Here is a 21478-nt window from a genome sequence, read left to right as displayed (position 1 = left end):
ATGGCATTAAGGAAACTACAGAATGTTGGGAGTGGGGTGGATGACGGTAGGGCAGGTAGACAAGCAGCCACAAAAAACCACGGGGAAGGAAACTGGACTTTATCCTATGGGCAGTGGGACACAATGAGGGGTTCAAGTAATCAAGTTTTGTGATCTTATTTGCATTTTATAGTGGGCACTCTGACAGTAAGCAGGCTGGGAGCAGGCAGCTGGTGTAGCAGAGGCAAGACAGGAGGAGAAAGGGACAGACAGATCTCTGACAGAACTCATAGGATGTGTCAGTGGTTTGAAGTGGTGGAGGAAGGGGGAGAGAAAAGTCTTGGATGAATCCCAGGGTCTCTGAATTATGCAACAGGACACAGAGTGGAATTGTTAGCTGGAGTAAGGGACAAAGCCCTTAGGACGAGGCATGTGTCTGTGTGTGAAGGAAGGGGGCAAGTACAATGATGGGTTGCATTTTGTACCCCAGGGACTTGCTGGTGGATACACACCACACCAAAGGGACAGTCCTGGTTGAGGAGAAAGTCTGGGAATCCTCAGACCACCGGCAGCACGAAAAGCCAGAATGGGAAGATGGATGGCGGTCTCAGAGGATGGCCTGGGAGAACCCCTGGGGGAACCCGACCTAAAGGGCTACCAGGGGAAACCAGCACAACGGCGGCAGGAAGGCTGCTCAGAGGTGGGCAACCTGGAAGAGGGTTTTGAGTTTCAAGAAGAAATGATCGATGCTGTCAAATGACCAGAGAGTAGAATACAGGAATACAAAATCCCTAATGGACCTAGTTTTAGGAAAATGTGAACATGTTCTTCACCTGAGCAGGTAAGGAAGACAGAAGCTGACTGACAGCCATAGGTCGGAAAGTGATGGAGAAGTAAGGATGTGCACAGACACTAAGATAAACTATTCTCTGAAGAAACTTCTAGGAAGACACAAGGGCGGAGCTGAAGAGGATTCAGGTCACTAAGACAGAGAGATGCAGATGCAGGCATGGAGTGCAGAGGAGACCCCCAAACATGAAGAGCTTGCAGAGGAAGGGATGCTGGCAACAAATGGTAGGAGTAAGGGCCAGGAGCAGAAAGAAAGGTGACCTGCTGGGACACCCGGGTGGCTCAGTCAGTTAAGCGTCTGCCCTCTGCTCACGTCACCATCCAGGGGTCCTGAGATGGTGCCCCACCTTGGGCTCCTTGCTCAGTGGGGAGTCTGCTTCCCCCTCTGCCGCTCCCCCTGCCTGTGCTCTCTCTCTCTCTGACAAATAAATGAATAAAATCTAGGAAGGAAGGAAGGAAGGAAGAGAGGGAGGGAGGGAGGGAAGGAGGAAGGAAAGGTGACCTGCTGACTGGGTTTGAGGGCAGAAGAAAGGTCACCTCTTTCACCAGAGATTGGCCTAGAGGGCAGACAGAGGTCACCCAAGATAAGCTTACAGCATCCACAGACAAAGGTGAACGAATGAAGTAAAAAGGCAAGGGGTGGGATGCAGTGAACCACAAGAAGGAAACACACTTTCCCTCTGCACAAGGAATCTGCATGTGGCACTTTCTGAGAGCTGAGGCCTTTGCCACAGGAGCTCTAGGCCTGCTTGGTAAGGCCTGATCGACAGGAAAAAACCGGCAGCCGGCCCGCTGTATGTGGTTTAGATTCCCACGCTCTCCCAAGCACACAGGGGGCACTGGCAGCGGGCTGGCACTGGGATGCCCACCAGGTCCTGGCCCCCAGGGGCCTCCGGGCCAATGAAGCGCTGCTGCCCAGCTCAACTCCGCCATCTGGACAGGAGAGTGAAGAAAGCTCTTCCTCAAGCTGAGGACCAAGACAACCTATTTCCCCTCAGCACTATTTTCCCTCAACTTTGCTTCTAATCATCTTCTTCTTTTTTTCTTTTTAAGATTTTATTTATTTGTCCGAGAGAAAGACAGAGACCAAGAAAGCAGGAGGAGCACAGGCAGAGGGAGAAGCAGGCTCCCCGCCAAGCAGGCAGCCTGACATGGGGCTCGATCCCAGGATCCTGGAATCGTGACCTGAGCCGAAGGCAGACGCTTAACAACTAAACCACCCAGGCGCCCCAACTTTGCTTCTAATCTTTTCTGTGACGAGCCCGGAAAGCAGAGCTGTCGGCCTAAGCAAGTCTTTGGCTACTAGGCTCAGAATGACTTGGTTCTGGGAGAAGACTTGAAATGTGCCTCTGGGTTACTGCCTAGGCCCCTCTTGCAGGTGGAGGACAGAGCCTTATCCTGGGCACGTGTATATGTGGGGAAGGGGCTGGCACGGAAAGGGGTTCAGTGGGAAGTCTCCGGTGCTAAAATGCCTACAGACTTGTGCAGCCCAGCCGGACAGGGATACCAATGTCAGGAGACTACGCTTTTACTCTTTTTGACTTATATTTAAATACCATTTCCTAAAGCGGTCAGTTAAAAGTCCTCTCTTGCCAAACTGGAAAATGATACGCCTAAATAACAACTACATTCGAGGTTATTTTGGGGAGTTGCAAGGAAAGAGTGGTCACCTTAACATTGCCATACAAGCCAAACACTTCTTTCTTGGCGGTATTTTTTCATCCTTTGACCCTGGACAGAGAGCCCCTTGGCATCTGATGATGTTGCCAAAGGGCTGGAAATGGAACCCCACAGAACACACTGAGGGGTGTGTAGTGAGCTCTGCCTATGGCGACACCATGAGATGCTCCGCTCTCTGATCTGCAAGCCTCCTGATCTTGAAAGAAAATGACCAAATCTTCTCAGAGAGCTTAAAAATCCCTCCCCCAGTCCCCTCCCCCTCCTCTTCAGAAAAGATGTGGACTTGGTGATTTCAGCCTCAAACACAGTCTCCGCGGGCGGCTGTCCTACTGAACTTGTTTGAAACCTGCCAGGCCCTCCTCTTCCACTCAGCCTGACCGGGAGAAAGAGGGGAGGTGCAGGGCTGAGGGGAACGAGAAAACCTCCTTCTCCCTGGAGAGGAACCCCGCGGGCCGGGGCCAGGACAGCTAGTCAGCACCTGGGAATCTAGCAGCTTGACAAGGATACTGGCATTTCTTGGGACACTAAGCTCTGCTGAACAGGAAAATTACAGTTTTAATAACAGGGTAAGATGAATGACCTAGCCCAGGTAGGCTGAGTACAGCCATAGTTAGAGGCAAGAAGGGAGATAATGTGATTTCTCCCCATTAAAGTTCTATAATCCTAAGTAATTTTAAGACAGTTACTTCTCCACTTGTTCATTTGCCCCAGGCAAATCATTTTAAGGGGATCAGTGGTTGCCATGGGCTTTCCCGAGGAGCAGAGAAGGGTCAGAGTGGACCCATGGAGTAGAAGGCTCAGAATGTGAGGACCCCAGGGAAATAAGGGCTAGAGTGTGATGCAGCTCCAAGCCACCTTGCTAACCACCCAAATCTAAGATAGTAAAGTCCTGTCCCCAATGTTCTCCTCCAATCTGTTCAGACTTTAATTAACTGCTGTGTGCCAAGGTACTTCTGCAGCAACGGGCTTTCCACAGACCCAAGATCTCGGAATTAACGGACTTAGGGTGAACCCACTGTGTAAGACTTCACAAAAAATCCTTTTTTAAAAAACCTAATCACCATGCCCACACTCCTCAAAGAAGTATGTTTCCGACACGGCAAACCAGAAACTGGCTCCGTGGCAAGCCCGCCTGCGGTCACTACCATATTCCGGGAATTGTTCGAAGCAGCCAGCCTGTAAGTGCACCCGGAGAAGTGGTCCACGTTGTGGATCGTTAATACAGAATGGGCTTTGCTTCGTCTTGTATATTATCCTTAAAAAGCAATTAAAGTACAATTGCAATGACTCTGAAAGGAAATGCTATGAAAGCCTATCAATATGGCTTAGCTCTGCCTCTTTGAAATAACTGATAAGTAATTACATGTTTTGAGAAGTAAAGAAGAAAGTCATCATTCTCCACTGGAAAAATGCTTCTCATCTGCCAGGCACTGAGCTACGGACGGAATCCCCAGCCCTTTATCCCGTGAGCCTCACAATTTCGGCAAGGCACGTTGGAAATGTTCATCCCATTTTGGGGTGAGAAAACCAAGGTTCTGAGAAGTGAAATAACTGTTAAAGGTCATAGCTAGAGGGTAGTAAAGCCAAGATGTGAACCTGAATTGCTTCCACTGTGAAGCCAGTGCTCTGCAGGCTATAAGAAGTCCTCCTTAAATAAAATCTTTAAAAAAAAAAAAAAAAAAAGGGGGGGGGGGCGCCTGGGTGGCTCAGTGGGTTAAGCCGCTGCCTTCGGCTCAGGTCATGATCTCAGGGTCCTGGGATCGAGCCCCGCATCGGGCTCTCTGCTCAGCGGGGAGCCTGCTTCCTCCTCTCTCTCTGTCTGCCTCTCTGCCTGCTTGTGATCTCTCTCTGTCAAATAAATAAATAAAATCTTAAAAAAAAAAAAAAAAAAAAAAAAAAAAAAAGTCCTCCTGATTCTACAATCGGTCAAATAATAACAAAAGCAGTCTGAGGGGAATGGGCTGAAGAGTATACAGAGTTTTTGAAGCTTTCCATCTCTACCAGAGCTTTCCCATCAGCACACAGGCATGCTCCAGGATCTCCCAGATTTAAAAACTCACCCTGGTCACGAGGGAAGTACAGAGTAGAACTGAACATGTTACATCAGTTGCCCACTGGAATGGCTAAAATGGGAAAACGGGACACTAGCCAGTGTAGACAAGGGTTTAAAACAACTGGAACTCTAACTTTACCTGGCAGAAGTGTCAACAGGTACAATGCACGCACACGCACATACACACAGTATAAACTGGTACAACATAAACCGGCAATTCCACTTCCAGGTATATTCCTAACAGAAACACATTCACCAAAAGGAGTCTGCAAGGTTCATAGCGGAACGACTGTCAGCCCCAAGGTGGAAACCAATCCAAGTGTCCGTCAACAGAATGGAAAAACAAATCGTGGTACTTAAATACGGCATTGAGAATAAACAAATCAGTGATTAAGCGACAATACAGATTATCAATAAGGGAAGGGAGACAGGCACAAATGAACACATACTAAACAGTTCCATCTATACAAAATGCAAACACAGGCAAACTAATCTACGGTGTTAGAAACAGGACAGTGGTCATCCTTGGGGTAGGATAATAAATGGAAGGGGAAACAAGGGGACTTCTGGGAACATTTGGTTTCTTAGTCTGAGTACTGTTTATATACACAGATGTTTACTTTGTGTAAATTTAAATCATACATTTAAAATTTAAATTTAAATCATACATTTAAAATTTAAATTTAAAATGTGTATACTCATATTACAATTAAAAGTTTAATTTTAAAGCATCTAGTAGAATTTTTGTAAAAAACAGTAACAAAATATTTTGACCCCACACCCCTGACTCCTCGGTAAAGGTCTTTTTCTCGGCTCTCTGCTACATTGAAATGTCTCCAAATACTTGACTCCCACTTCCTCAATCTCAAATTCACTCTTTACCCCTCTCCAGTCTCTCCTGAACCACTCTACCCAATTTCTTCTTTGCAGGGTCACCAAGGAATCCCAAGTGGCCAGATCCAAGTGACACTTCTCTATCTTCCTCTGAGTCAACGTCCCAGCAGTGCCAGACATGAGTGACCCTTCCTTCCTCCTTGAAACACTCTCCACAGCTCTGTGCCCTTAGTTTGCCTACCTCAAAACCCTCCTTGCTGGTCCTCCCCTCTCCCCTTCAATGAGGTAGGGAGCTCCCAGGCTGTCTCTGGCATCCTGTCTGAACACACTCTGTCTCCCAAGCAGAACCCTGTCGGGTGGCTGTGGATACTATTTTTAAGCTTGAAGATGTCGTAAATTCCTCTCCCTACCCTATCTGCCCCAGCAGTGATCTCAATCACCATCTCTGATCTTTCATGCACATTTCCCTCCTTAGACCCTTAGAATTTGCTGTTTGCTCCTTGAAGTCCCACCTGGGCTCTTCTTGCCAGGAAACCACACACTTGGCTCCCTCTTGCCATTCACCCCTCAGTTGAAATGTCATTCTCTAATCTCACACGTAAGAGCTAGCACTAACTGATATGACTGGCTTACTTGTGAACTGTCTTAACTAGAATTAACACATGAGGGCAGGAATCTACTGTAATTCCAGAGTTTAAAATGGCCTCTTGGATGGAAGAACTGCTCCTCACTAACTTCCCAGCTTCGTTCTTGCCTCTCTCCAGCTCTTTCTCCCCAACGCACACACAGTTAACGGTCTTTAATGGAGTCCCGCTGCATTTTATTTTTTTTAAGATTTATTTATTTTTTAGAAAGAGGGAGAAGGGGAGAGAATCTCAAGCAGACTCCCCGCTGAGTGGGAAGCCTGAACCCGGGCTCAATCTCACAACCCAGAGATCATGACCTGAGCTGAAACCAAGAGTCATACACTTAACCTACTGAGCTGTGCAGGTGCGCACCCCCCCCCCCATACTGCATTTTAGAAAGAAAACTCAACTCCTGGCATGGTTAAAAGACCCTGCCTACCCCACTAGTCCCTGCCCGCTTCCCCGATTTGTGCCATGCTGCTTCTCTCCCGGCTCACTAAGCTTCAAGCCGTGGTGGCCTTTCCACAGTCTCACACTCTGAGCTCCTTCCTTCCTGGATTGCTCCTCCTCATCATTCAGGCCACGACTCCCACGCCAGCCATGTAGAGGAGTCCCCCCCCCTCAGTCATACGCTCTCTCCTTGCCCTTTCCGCTGCCCTCCCGGGCACTGCCATAATCTGTCATTATAAATGTTTGCTTACAGCCTGTCTACCTGCAGACTGGAACCTCCGAGGGCAAGGACCCCCATCTGTCTTCACTGTTTTATCTGCATCTAGGAAGTGCCACTCGCAGCGCGCACCCAGATTGGTGGAATGAGCAAACGGAGGTCAGAGGAACATTCAAGTATTTTGTCAATACAGCCAATGAGGCAAGTACTAGTTATCTCTCCTTAGGGTCCAAAGCATTCTGTCAACATTTACAGTGACATAAAAGGACTATGAAAAAAGTCCTTTATCGAAAACAAAAGGGAGCCAACCTTTACCAGCTTTCTAATCTCACACCAAGAGCACAAGATGGTACTAGACTAGATTCAGCAAAGGGTAGGCATTATAATAAGGCATGGGGCTAAGGATTAAATGTTTGCCTCCCTCCAAACCAGCTCCTAGAACCTCCACCCACACTGAGATGTCAGACTTCAAAGATACTAGGACTCCTGTGTCCTCCAGTTCCCAAAGTAGACTTCATTATAAAGGAGCCAAGCTTTCTGAGTCTGTTTCCTCACTTGTAGAAGTAGGGATGAAAAATAATATTCATAAAGTGCCTTACCTATAATAAGTGATCAATAAATAACATGTTAAAAGAAATCATCATCAAACTATAAAATGGAGACTGCCTAGATGTTCATTAGTGATTACTGGCTGGAAAGCCCAACATGTCTCTTACTCTTTCTCTCTCTGGTTACCCCATGTTTGAGTTTGCTACCACCTAAGGTACTGAGTTGGGTGGGGCTCTGACACAGCTGATCACAACACCCACGCAATCAAGAATCAACCCTTGAAAACTCACCTGAAATTTAAAATCATCTCTCAACTTGGAAGGCTGTTTACTTTTAAAAAATAAGTTTGAAAGGAAACTTGAAATCCCTCAGAACTGTTTAATTTAAAACAGAATCTCCGAGTCACACATGAAATTTTCCAGTAAACCTGCCTACTACAGTGCCCGCCCTGACCAGGGAAGATTTAAAGTGGCGGTGACGACACAATGAGCATGAGCTAGGTAGGGTCACTGTTTCATAGGTGAGGAAGTGAGTCGCAGAATACGCACTGCCCTCACTTGCTGGGTGGTGACAGTGAGGCATGTTCTCTGTGACACTGAGATCATTTTTGAGACGTTCCTTTTAGAATAAAGAATTCCAAACCCCTAAGTCACAGAGGAGACCGGTATACTGTGGGACTAGAGAACCCCGGGCCTGAATCAGATGAGCAGCTCCACGGAGGCAGTGTCTGGGCTGACAAGGGATCATTCACCAGGCTGGAGCACAGCGGAGGAAAACATTTCCAAAGGCTTTGAATCCTAAAAGACATTTCCTAGCCTCTGCAGTAGTTCTTAGGATGTGGGTAGTAGATAATGCCTAATTCCTAGAGAGGAATTTCATTTGGGACCTAAATTTATAGAAAATAGACGAGTTAAAAAAAAAAAAAAGCCCAACTGTTTTACTTTGGTTTTAGAATCAGTTAGACATGACCTTGAATCCTGGCTCTAATACTGAATAACCGATTGAGCTTGAGAAAGTGGCCTCCCTGAGCTTCGGTGGAACAGGAACAAGCTTACCTACACCTCACAGGCTGGACACAGAGCAGGTGCTCAGGAGAAAGAGGAAGCCAACCTTTACCAGCTTTCTAATCTCACACCAAGAGCACAAGATGGTACTAGACTCGATTCAGCAAAGGGTAGGCATTATAATAAGGCATGGGGCTAAGGATTAAATGTTTGCCTCCCTCCAAACCAGCTCCCAGAGCCTCCGCTCACACTGAGATGTCAGACTTCAAAGATACTAGGACTCCTGTGTCCTCCAGTTCCCAAAGTAGACTTCAGTATAAAGGAGCCAAGCTTTAGGTGCAAGAATTTCCTGTGCTGTTATTTCGGGGGTAGGGAAGGGAGAAACAGAAGGTATTCAGACTCAGGAGTTCAGAAGTCCCTTCTCAGATGATCCTAGAAAATAAATTTTTTAAAGGAAAAGTAAAAACTCTCCAGAACACCTAACATGTGCAGAAGTGAGTGGTTTTGTCTGCATCTATACAATTATCCTGCAAACATCCGAATTAAAATGTTCCTTTTATAAACCCAGACGCTGGACCCTAAGGGTTGGCTAACTAGACCAGGGTCACACAGCTAGAGGGTGATTAATCTGTGGTCCTATGGAAAGAGGAGGATACTTTCACCCTCCACAACAACCTCCCCATGGCACCAGTCACTCAGAGCCTGTGTGCTGGGAGAGCAGGTCAGTGAGCTGCCTGCGGGAGAGACCGTGGATGTCACCGGCGAGCCAAGCCGCCCTTTCAACACGTGAGGACCTCGTAAGAGGTGCAGCAGACTAGAAGCCATCCGAGGAATCCAGAATTTTATTTTATACATCCAGTAAGTCAACCCCATTTCCGACCTACTACCACTTCAGGGTACTAATGCTACAGACAGACCCCCAACTTTCTAAAGAGAAATATTAATCCATATTTAAGAGGTTTCAGTTTCTATTCTTGCCCACCTCTGTTCCAGCTAGAGGAGGGGTTTTTGACTTAACTGTCTCAACTACCTAAGGTTCTATTGCTCTCCTTTTAATAAGTGTGTGTTTTCACTGGTACCCACGAAATAATGACGAGAGCAAATCCTCAGTGCTCAGGGCCTTATCCTCCGAGCTCTTAGCTCCAGCTCCACTGCTATTCTTCTGGCCCCTCAAATGCCAAGCTTATTCTGATTTTCAGGAACCTCCTGTGAGCTATTCCCTTGGCCCTGACCTCCTCATGCAACACTTATTTCCTCAGGAAAAACTCCTCTGACCCTGCCTGTGCTCTCCCAGCATCTCAGACACCTCCCGATAACTTTAATTCATTCTTCTGCCTGTCTGGTTAGCGCTACTCTTGGCCAAGCCCTCTTCCAGGCACGGAAACTCTGAGAGCAACAGAACCAGGCGAGGTCCCCCACTGCATGATTACTTGCCAAGGGGGTGAGCACGCTAGCATCACACATTTAATCAGTGAGCTAAAATCTGTATAATTCAAGTATTCTCCCACAGTAAGGGAGCGGAAACAGGAGTCTACAGCATAACTGTGAGCCTGAGTGCCAGGTAAGTGTGATCACAGGTGTTTGCTGAAGGCTTAGTAATGATAACAGCAATAGAGCTTAAAAAAAAAAAAAAAGACACAAATTCATGCTTGAAAATGCTACACTCATGATTCCAGGGTGATGAGCAAATTAAGGGTTTTAAACCCAAATAACCAGAGCAGTCCCTTGAGGGAAAGGTCTAACAGGAACATGCCTACCTCACACTTGGTGAAGTTAAGTTTTTAGTGTCTGCTAAGATGACTTAAAAAACAAGAACAGTGAATTTCTACAAGTAGCAGAAAAATGTTAAAATTATCCGTTATGACAGCATTAGAAAGCCAGAAAGGGACAGCCTCGAGGACAAACAAGATCTGGCATGTCCATCCTCTCCCTGCGTGAGAAGGCACAGAAGGCTTTAGTGACCTCCCAGAGCTCTGGTTCCAGAATACACAGCATTGCAATAAGAACTGTAAAGAATACAAATTAAAATAAAAACAACACATGGAGAAGTAGAATAACAGAGAACAGAAATGGCAGAAATCGAAGAGGCTGCACCAGATACAGCCAGGGTCTAAGCAGGGCTTGGCCGGTGGCTACCGACAGGCACAGCCCAAGCAAGGGGGAGGAAATGCAAGGCAAGAGGAGACAAGAAAACACAGCCGAGGGTCTCGGAGCACAAAGGGTTAAACTGACAATGTGAAGAAGGGGAAAGGACAGAGGTCTCACTCTCCGCTGGTAATAAATGAGCTCTTTTCCTGAAGTGATAACTGTTGTAAACAAGTGAAAACCATACACAATAATCACAAGTTATAAATGTTCTTGAAAACTCCATGGTTTCAACTGGCCTGTGACAGATATCTGCAGAGGGACCTCAGCATCTGCTGTGAAGTTCCGGGAAAAGTAATTCTAACCAATGGACTTGTGCCAAAATCTCACCCTCGGGGTCTGACCAATTAAATGGCTGCTTCTTAGTGTGGCGTTCAGGAGAGATGACAGATTGAACACTGCAGCGGAGAAACCTACACATTTAATTTCAGCCCAGGCATTTTGGCCCAAAGGGCGAGTCAATCAGGAAAGAAAGCAGTTCCGAGTACAGTCTTCAAACAAGCTGAAAACAGAATAAACGGACGTGCAGTTTAATGACCACAGGATCCTTCTTCCACCAAAACTGATGACAAAGCTCATCAAGGATAAAGAGCTCATCAAGGATAAAGAGCTCCCCCTGTACTCCTGTGCAGAAAACAGGATTTACCAGACAAGCTCTTTCTAGACTGAAGAAGCTGCTTTCACTAGCTACTATCACAGGGACTGACTTCTGGGCAACCGGGATGGAAACCTTAACAAAGGGGTACCTGCCGAGCTCAGTGGGTTGTGAGTTCGAGCCCTACATTGGGTGTGGTGATTACTTAAAAATATTTGAAAAAACAAACAAACAAAACCATTAACAAAGCCAGGGATTCGCTGAGCAGGTTTCTGGCATAGCCCATGCCCTGGGGAAAGGCAGCGCTTCGGGACATGAGTTCTTTCTAGGGTCAAAATTATGCAGTTTGGGGGCGCCTGGGTGGCTCAGTGGGTTAAAGCCTCTGCCTTCGGCTCTGGTCATGATCCCAGGGTCCTGGGATCGAGCCCCGCATCGGGCTCTCTGTTCAGCGGGAAGCCTGCTTCTCCCTCTCTCTCTCTGCCTGCCTCTCTGCCTACTTGTGATTTCTGTCTGTCAAATAAATAAATAAAATCTTTAAAAAAGGGCGCCTGGGTGGCTCAGTGGGTTAAGCCGCTGCCTTCGGCTCGGGTCATGATCTCAGGGTCCTGGGATCGAGGCCCGCATCGGGCTCTCTGCTCAGCAGGGAGCCTGCTTCCCTCTCTCTCTCTCTCTGCCTGCCTCTCCGTCTACTTGTGATCTCTCTCTGTCAAATAAATAAATAAAATCTTTAAAAAAAAAAAAAATCTTTAAAAAAAAAAATTATGCAGTTTGGGGGCGCCTGCATGGCTCAGTGGGTTAGGCCTCTGCCTTCGGCTCAGGTCATGATCTCAGGGTCCTGGGATCGAGCTCCACATCAAGCTCTTTGCTTGGCAGGGAGCCTGCTTCCCTCTCTCTCTCTGCCTGCCTCTCTGCCTACTTGTGATCTCTGTCAAATAAATAAATATTTTTTTAAATTTAAAAAAAAAATTATGCAGTTTGCCTTTCCAAAGTGGACCGCACAAGTTACTGCAGCCAAATGTATGGTATGGCGTAGACTCAACGAGGACTCTGAGCCCTGGTGTTATTTAGTCCCTTTACACCTTATTTTCCTCAAAAACACAGAACCAGCTGCATTTAAAGGGCAACAGAAAGGATTAAAATAACGCATGTCACACATTTACTCCAGAGCCTAGCACCTAATAGGCGCTCAAAAAAAGCTGGCCACAAAATCTTTCTCAAGGTTCTTTAAAGTCACAAAATTTATCTGCTCTATCCCCTATCTACTGTTTTTAAGACCTGATGATACCTTTATATCAGGCTCAATGTAGCTTTATCCCCCCCCCCCAATTTTATTTATTTGAGAGAGTAAGAGAAAGAGAGCACGAGCTGGGGGAGAGGGAGAAGCAGGCTCTCTGAGCAGGAAGCCCAGTTGGGACTCGATCCCAGGACCCTGAGATCATGACCTGAGCCAAAGGCAGAGGCTTAACCCACTGAGTCATTCAGGCGCCCCTCAATGTAGTCTTCTCATGATCCTTGAAGAACTTAAGGAATCCTGGGAGAACTTCTCTCACAGGGGGTCTGAGGTGTGACATTTCTTCCCAGTTCCACCACATTGCCCACAAGTCTGTCACTTTCCCCACAGCACGCAAGTTTAGACTTTCTGCCTTAGCTCCTCAACCCTCTTGGCCATCAGAGCCAGAGAACCGAACATCTCTGCCCTCCCTCCATCCCACCCCACCCCGCCACCTGGTGCTCCACAACAGCCCTGCTGCACTGAAGTCAAATGGGGTTTCGCGATGAATCCAGGATAAATCCAGACCAACCACCCCCTTCTTCCCACAGACCTTTGGCTTAGTTTGATGTCTGATCTCAATCTGAAAATTATGCTGACTTTCTGAAATGTTTTCTGCGCCTGCCAGGATGTGATATGCCTACTATCTATCCCAAGGAGCAGAAATGGAGATTTCGAATTTGCCTCATACCACAAAGAAAACCTTCGTATCCTCCTCATATTCTCTCCTTGGAAAGAACACCTGGACTTAACCTGGTCTTCAGGTTTTATTCTTTGCCACATATAAAGCGCAGACTGGCTCACATTCACCACTCCTTGACAGACTCAAGGATGCCATAGTGCTCACATGGTAATGCTGGCCTCACCGATGCTAAGATGTGCCACGTGACCTATTTGCTCCTGGAATTACAAAGTGGAAGGACAGTGTGCAATGTGCAGAGATACAGATCGCACAAAAAACACTACCCAGTCTTTCACCTGCCCCATATTCATTAGTTTATGGTTGGAGACCAACAGAATGGACCTGTTCTGGAATAGCTCATAGTGGCTATGATAATGCACAGATCTCAAGATTATTCCCCACAGGAGTTATTCAAATCCAGCCTGCTGATGAACCTAATAAAGCAGGTTTCAACAGTGGGAAGCAATGAGGAATGAGAAGGGGATTCAGAAAACAGGGGTTCCTAAAACTGCTTACCAGCTGAGTGACACATCCCCTGACCCCAAGCAAATTGTTTATTTAATCTCCTCTCCAGAAACTTGCCTATAGGCTAAAACAGTTCAACAGTTAGCATTAGATCCAGCCTCCAACACTCAAGGAAATTTTCAATTCAAAGTCTAACAAGGCCCCGAGATAATTTGTAAACTACCATACTCAGGAAACACTCAAAAGGTGTGCTAGAAATCCTGAAATCCAACAAAAGGAACCTGTAATTTAAAATGCTGGTGAATTACAGGCTAAGATTTCTTATTGTTATTAAGAAATAAATAGCCAAGCACAGCTTGGATCCCTTATCTACCAAAAGTAACAGACCAGCAGGCACTCAGGGGTTTCACTTTATAAAGCACATGGATGCAACATGGTGTAGGTGAGGAAAACCTGTCATGCACCAGGAAGAATGGCCTGATCCCTAGAAGAAAGATGTGTCCCTGTATAAAGGCAAGGGCAGTGAAGGACTAGTTGCCTTAGCTTCTTTTCAAACCAGAAACAGAGACGTTTTCCGTCAAGCTCAAATACTAGAAGTCTTGACTTTTTAACTACACCAAGTTTCAAAACACAAACACACAAAGTTACAGTAAAGACAAGCACATCCTGTTTGCACTTGACTTCCTGTTCTGGGCCAGCTGATCTATTTACACTGCTACTGCCTAGCCACAAAACAGTAACCTTTCATATCTGCCAACAACCAGTTCACTGAGCACTATTTCACGGACAGTAAAATACATTATTCTACGAGTCGGGTAGAAAAGATTCACCTAAAGAGCACCAAAAACCAATACTGAGCCTCTAAGCCACCCCGTCTCTCCTATGCTTCCTACTGACGTCTGACCTACCTGATAAAAAATTAATACAAATAGGCTGAGATAAAAAAAATTAAGCCCGAAACAGAATTTGGAATATTGGGGCTGAGAAAAAGAGCAAGGAAGACTGGAAATTTTTTTTTTTTTAAGATTTTATTTATTTATTTGACAGAGAGAAATCACAAGTAAGCAGAGAGGCAGGCAGAGAGAGAGGAGGAAGTAGGCTCCCTGCTGAGCAGAAAGCCCGATGCAGGGCTCGAACCCAGGACCTGGGATCATGACCTGAGCCGAAGGCAGCGGCTTAACCCACTGAGCCACCCAGGCGCCCCTGGAAATGTTTTTATTATTAAACATGGGCCCCTTTTCAAAAGTAGAAGGAACAGATTTCTATCAGCCAGAAGCCCCACTGAGCAGACCCCCAGACAGGAACCACCGGGAGTGATCACCACAGTTCATAAAGGGCCCTTCTGGTGAACACTGCCCCCAATCCAGTCAGCTACCAACCGGAGTCCACATGTCAGCAAAAGCTCTCCAGTTTTAGAGACCTGAAGCCCCCACTTGAAGTGAAATTTCCATTGTTTTCAAAGAGCTAGTAGTTCCCCCCACAAGCTACATTCAGTGTCGGGAGTAAATGCTAGATAACAAATATCCCAGTTTGGGGGCACCTGGGTGGCTCAGTGGGTTAAAGCTTCTGCCTTCGGCTCAGGTCGTGATCCCAGGGTCCTGGGATCGAGCCCCGAATCGGGCTCTCTGCTCAGCAGGGAGCCTGCTTCCTCCTCTCTCTCTGCCTGCCTCTCTGCCTCCTTGTGATCTCTGTCTGTCAAATAAATAGTTTAAAAAAAAATATATCCCAGTTTTTATGGGCCCATTGGTTGGCCTCCTCGGGTTTATATTCTCATCTGGCAAATAGGAAGGTAAGACGACGCATATCTCTAATGTTCCTTCCAGCTGTCAAAAAAGTTGCAGGATTCAACACTAACAGTTAGAGGAAGCTTCTGCCGCTCCTGACGTTATTTCTTTGGTCCAGTAAGATACCTCTCATACCCTACAATTCACGGTGTGAATATATGCCTTGATCTAGACCTCTCAAGTACCCAAGGACTCTTTTCCCTCTCCCTTGAAATGTGGATCAGAAAGTTTCTCACTGAAGGCAAAAAAAACAAATCTTAAGGTTTGTTCTCTTGACACATGGTCTTTTTATTAAGATCTTAATGTAATCGCCACTCAGTTCTCATGCTGGTCATATGATTCCTGGACAGAATAAAGCCACAAAAGGATGGAGAAAATCTGACCAGCAGCTTGTGGCCCTCCCACACAGTGACTGCTAATAGCGAAAGAATGAGGCAAAATCTGGGTAAGAAAAGGGAGTGGTGAAGACAAGCTGGGTGAGTCAGTGTAAGGGAAAACCCAGAAGAGAAGAAGAAATGAGAAAAAAAGAAGGGCAAAGAAGGGGGGCGGAGGAATCCAAACCAATGAGCAGAAACTTAAATTCTGCTTATTCATTCATCTATTTATCTATTTATTATTTATTTACATTATGTGCAGAGAACTGAGCTGGACACTAGAGGAGACACAAAGGTCAACCAGATAGATTTGCTCATGAGGTTATGGTCTAGTAGGAGAGATAAAAGCATGTACACAAACTACTGAAATATACAGTAGAAAGGATACTGTGCCATAAAGGAGACATAAAAGAGAATTCTTTACTATGAGACCCAGAGGAAGAAGTGATTACTCCCAGTGAGGGATCAGACAAGGCAGACAAGGCAGCTTCATAGGAAGAATGACCAAAAACACAACAGGAACAAGGACACCCAACCAGGAAATCAAAGACACATAGGTACAGTGAGTAACTGGATTTGATTTGAGATACAAGTGGGCATGAAGGGAGGGACGTTAATAACAATAGCTAGCAATCCACAGAGCCACGGCTAAATTGCTAACTGGGTTGGAGCCAGAGAAGTATTCCAAAGTCAGACTCAGAATTTGAGTTTAAATCCAGTGGAGAAGGAAGGAGGGAGGGAGGGTGACAAGTTAGGAGCTTGGAGGACTCTCAGAACCCATAAAATTAAGATAATAAAATAAACGCAAAACCAGTGTGTGCAGATATTGAAAGTCCCTCCAAAGAGATGCAAATGTCTTCCAAACTAGAAGCAAGAAGACGGAGCACAAAAGGGCTCAGGTGACGGTGTTAACATATTTAAACAAAGAACATGACCACATCTGGGCTCCTGACTGGCTCAGTAGAGCATGTGGCTCTTGATCTCAGGGTTGTGAGTTGGGAGTCCCACATTGGGGGTAGAGACTACTTAAAAAGAAAATCCTGGGGCACTTGGGTGGCTCAGTGGGTTAAGCCTCTGCCTTCGGCTCAGGTCGTGATCTCAGCGTCCTGGAATAGAGCCCCGCCCCAATCGGGCTCTCCGCTCAGTGGGGAGCCTGCTCCTCCCCCCCTCTCTCTGCCTGCCTCTGCCTACTTGTGATCTCAATCTCTCTCTGTCAAATAAATAAAATCTTAAAAAAAAAAATCTTTAAAAAAGTGATCACATCAAAGTGTGATCTACAAACTTTAAAAAATCTAGAAAAGGTAGAGGAGGCTATTTTGAGTCCAGAATCACCCAAGACTGAGCAATACTGCAACTAAGTGACACACCATCTTCTCTGCTGTGGGACAAGTTTCTTTCATGAAGTTTAAATGGGAACTGCATACAGTAGCACTTAGGGGTGTGGGCTCCTAGAATCTGAGGGACTCTGTTCCTTCCAATCTGAGTTCATCCTCTTACCAACTTGGACAGAGCCTTGGTTTCCTCATTTGTAAATTGAGTACAACGGGCCCACTGGGAGAATTAAATGTCCTACTGTATGCAAAAGCACTTAGTAGAATACTGAAGCAGATAGAAGGCAAATCAATAACCTTTTTTCTAACTTCCCCCACAAAGTATTCTATCATATTATTCCATGCTCATCAAGCAAGCTCAGTATTATTAAATTTCATTTCTCAGATCTCTTGATACAGAAAAGCAATACCCTAGCAAAATCCAGAATCCTGTCAATAGGAAAGAACTCCTTCACTCTGGAGTAACAAACTATCATTCCTTTCTGAGCACAGTCACCCAAGTCTGAATATAGTGCTGTCCCCAAAGACTGACTGATCATTTCCAGGTACAAAGCAAAACAAATTTTGTGGCCTGAGAACCAGACCTAAAATACAGTGACCTGAGGGGTCTTCCTAAGAAAACAGATGGCACCCACCAGGCTAGCCCTTCCTACTGCCACCCTTAATCTGCAACAAGCCAGTCTGTATAATGTGACTTTCCTGTACTTCTCCACCCTTCACCTCTCCATGCCCTTCAATCATGCACAATGGCAAAGCACTTGATCTGCCTCTCTGACCTTCTGGAGGTCGAAGATCCCATCTGATCAGCTTGGCATTCTTCCCTCCATATTCCAGTATACCTTGCATCAAACAGAAGTACGACATTTATTATAAAAATGAATTTCAAACACAGCTTTCTTGAACAACACAATCCATTGAAGTCCACCAGCTCTACACCCTGAGGCAGGATTTATTAAACTCTTTTGATTTACTGAACTCTTATTCTACGTTTTTCTTCCCCTCTAACTCCCCAGCCTTTCCACACCTAAGCTACCAAGTATTACAGAAATGTCAGAAGACTTTATGGATTGGGTGCCCAGCAAATTCATACAACTGGGACCAAGCCACCACTGGGCTCCGAAGTCTTTTATTCATCTCTAGTTGATGACTCCACAGCAACTTTCCAAAGAGCAGCTTTGCGCGGGGTTGAGGACATGGGGCCTAGAGTTAGACGGAACTCACAGTCTTCCTCTGTGACCTCCGTCAAGGTGCTTCACTTCACTTCTGCTTCCATAAAATGGAGAACCTAAATGAGGTAATTAATGCAAGCCCTTAACAACACAAAGTGCTCAAAAAGTAGGATCTGAGTCATGACTCTTTTCTACTATGTGTAATCTCAGCCCCTCTCCCCTCCTTTTTTTTTTTTTTTTAAAGATTTTATTTATTTATTTGACAGACAGAGATCACAAGCAGGCAAAGAGGCAGGCAGAGAGAGAGGAAGAAGCAGGCTCCCTGCTGAGCAGAGAGCCCGATGCTGTGGGGCTCAGTCCCAGGACCCTGGGATCATGACCTGAACAGTTGGCAGAGGCTTTAACCCACTGAGCCATCCAGGCGCTCCCCGCCCCCCAACTAGAAACCTCCTCACCTACTTTACCAAAGCAGTTCGGCTGGGGTCCAACTACTTATTTTGAGGCAGTGGTGGCGCCGTGGGAATCAGGGATCAGGAGTCCAACTGGTGCCCTACATGAGATGTGAGACCATGAACCGTTTCACCTTTGCCTCCGGTTCCTCCGCTGCAAATGAGTGTTTTAATATTTGAGAGTGAAATGGGAAAATATGAGAGAGCATCAAGCAGAGGAGGCGAATAAGGGGGAAGTAAGTGAGATAATAAGACCTTCAAGTAAAACCAACCTGGCTTCAAATTCCAGTTCTAGCACTTACCTAGCTGTGTGACCTTGGGCAAGTTTCTTGTGTGCAAAATGGGGGCAAGAGCACCACAGGGTTTTGAAAAGGTTTAAAAGAATGTCCAACTACTTGGCATGTTGGTTTCCCCTCCTCCTTTCTCCCTCGTATTTCCCTTTCATCTCAAACATTCCCCTTTATTCACTAGACCAGTAGAGCACCATTTCTGACCATCAGTTAAAAAAAAAAAAAAATTAGCACATCTCCAACATCTCTACATGTAACAGCAAATTAGGCAAGTGCTACTGTACAAATGGTGCTACTGTACTATCTAAAACCTAGTACTAAAAAGAAATTTCAAAGAGAAAGATAAAAATAGAGGAAAAACTTAGTTCTAGTATTTCCTTCCCATACCCCAGAGTAAGGTCTTACATACCCTTCAAATCTGGAAATTCATTCTGGGAGTCACTGTACTATTAGGCACCCTGTTTAGACACAAAGAGAGAGAGTAGACTCGGGGCGGTTCCTGGCACGGGGACGGACACAGGGTCGGGGCTCAGCAGACGTCAGCCTCCGCACACCTGCTTCTCTGTGCAGGTCTGCACAAACAAGCTCTCAGCTTCTCCCCTTCTCTTCGGTTCCCTGCTTCCCCCACAAAGCAGTGGTACCCTCCTTCACCCACAGGTCACACATGTGTTTGCTCACTCTACTCCGCTTCACCAAAAGCCCTCTCCAACGTCCTCAGAGATCTTCTGACGGCTAAATGCATGGCTTTCTCCCAAGTCCTCCACCTTCCTGACTTCCCTGCAGTCCCAGACACAGGTGACCTACCCATGTTCATCCTGCAGGCCCCTTCTTCCCCTTCCCTTTCCACTGAAAGTGCAGAAGCTCGACTCCCCTTTGACTTCAAAGACCAACCTTTCTCCCTGTCTTTCCCTGGGTTCTTCTTTTTGGTCCCTAAGTAACCCCTAGGGCTCTGTACTTACCACTCTTTCCTTCTCTAGTGAATTCTACCTGGTTCTTTTAAAATCTAGGGGCACCTGGGTAGCTCAGTCGGTTAAGTGTCCAACTCTTGATTTCAGCTTGTCATGATTTCAAAGTCGCGGGATTAAGCCCTTCGGTGGGCTCTGCACTGGACGTGGAGCCTGCTTGGGATTCTCCCTCTCCCTCTTCTTTTGCCCACCTTTCCTGCACATGCGCATGTGCTCCCTCTCAAAAAACTAAATTAAATCTATCCCGCAAATATCCTATTCTCTTCATATACAGTGCCATACTCTGCTCTATGTGCTATTATCTTTCTCAAGAACTAGAACACACACCTCCTGACTGGTCCTCCTCTTCGCTGCTCTTTTCTCCATACAGTAGTCAGGATAATCTTTGACCGCTTGTTACTCTCCTACTTTAAAACCTTCAGTGGCTTCCCATCATGCTTTTCTGGTAAAGCTTAGACTCCCCATATAGCCCACAAAGGCCCCATGTGATGTGGGCCCTAACTTCCACTCCTGCTTTACCTCATGCTGCCCCCAACCCCACCCCTATTCACTTCACTGTAATACCTTGGCAGTCCACCTTTCAGTTTCTCAAAAATAAAAAGACTACTCCTTGCCCCCAAGGTCTGCACACTTGTGGTTCCCTTCCTGCCTGGAACATTCTCCACAGCTCTTTTCACCAAGCTGGCTCCTTATCAGCCAGACCTCTGCTCCCCTGCCCTATAACACAGTTGTCTGGCACATGGTGGGAGCTCAATGAGTACTGTTGAATGAATAGACTCCATAGCCTTTCGTCAGAGAACTCCCAGTCGAAATACCCAGAATCAGTCTCACCCTTCAGTTTCAGCACCTCGTTTCTAAATGCTTGCTAGATGGGTATCTGTACCTTGAATTTAGCATAGCAAGTACACTTAAGACCAAACCCTTCTTCTCTTCCCAAACCAGTTCCTCCCACCTTCTGAACTTACACAAGCAGTTTAAACCACATCTCCACTTCAAAACCATGAATTTCCTATTCATTTGCTCCACCTGTCCACAATTCTAACCACTCTTTAAAACTGAATTTAAGTCACTTCATTCATTCATGCATTCAATCAACCAGTTATTCATTCATCAAACACTTACTGAATGCCTTTTATGAGGCAGGTACTGTGTTAGATACCAGAAAGCAAAGCAGACATATTTTTGTCTACTCTCTATCAAATAATCACACAAATGTTATAAATTATAAAAATTATAACCTACAAAATGCTACAAAGGAAAAAGTGCTAGAAACTAGAAGAAAAAATGTGAGGCATCAAAAAACATTCCTTTAATGATGTGCTGATTGAAGGAGACAGAATTTTTTTTTTAAAGATTTTATTTATTGATTTGACAGAGAGAGATCACAAGTAGACAGAGAGGCAGGCAGAGAGAGAGAGAGGGAAGCAGGCTCCCTGCCGAGCAGAGAGCCCGATGCGGGACTCTATCCCAGGACCCTGAGATCATGACCTGAGCCGAAGGCAGCGGCTTAACCCACTGAGCCACCCAGGCGCCCCAAGGAGACAGAATTTAACCTAGGCAGACTAGAGGGTAGAACCTGCCAGGCAGAGGGTTCAGCCAGGTCCTGGAAGCAAAAGGAGATCAGCAGGCCTATCTTAAGGCACCTACCATTCTGCCTTACATATTATACCTATCAGAATCAGTCTTGTCCCCTTCCCCAACCTCTATCCTCATTTTAC

General features: G+C 46.0%; 1 protein-coding gene across 11 annotated transcripts in view; it reads right to left on the bottom strand.

Moving 5' to 3' along the window:
- The window catches only part of RFFL (ring finger and FYVE like domain containing E3 ubiquitin protein ligase), a 66986-nt gene that overhangs the window by 20691 nt on the left and 24817 nt on the right, over positions 1–21478 (bottom strand). The window contains exon 1 of one of the 11 annotated variants that reach the window (XM_047706123.1): positions 18512–18533. The exons of 8 other annotated variants lie outside the window; for them this stretch is intronic. The gene's annotated coding sequence lies outside the window, so the exon portion shown is untranslated. Of the gene's footprint in view, positions 1–1330; positions 1336–5636; positions 5660–18511; positions 18534–21478 lie in introns of those variants that run through there. 2 more of the 11 variants (XM_047706122.1, XM_047706126.1) reach the window with 2 other exon arrangements.

This window comes from Lutra lutra, chromosome 16, assembly GCF_902655055.1.
Source record: "Lutra lutra chromosome 16, mLutLut1.2, whole genome shotgun sequence".
Classification (NCBI taxonomy): domain Eukaryota; kingdom Metazoa; phylum Chordata; class Mammalia; order Carnivora; family Mustelidae; genus Lutra; species Lutra lutra.
The sequence above is the reverse complement of the archived record's forward strand: the minus strand, read 5'-3'. Positions and strand labels throughout refer to the sequence as shown.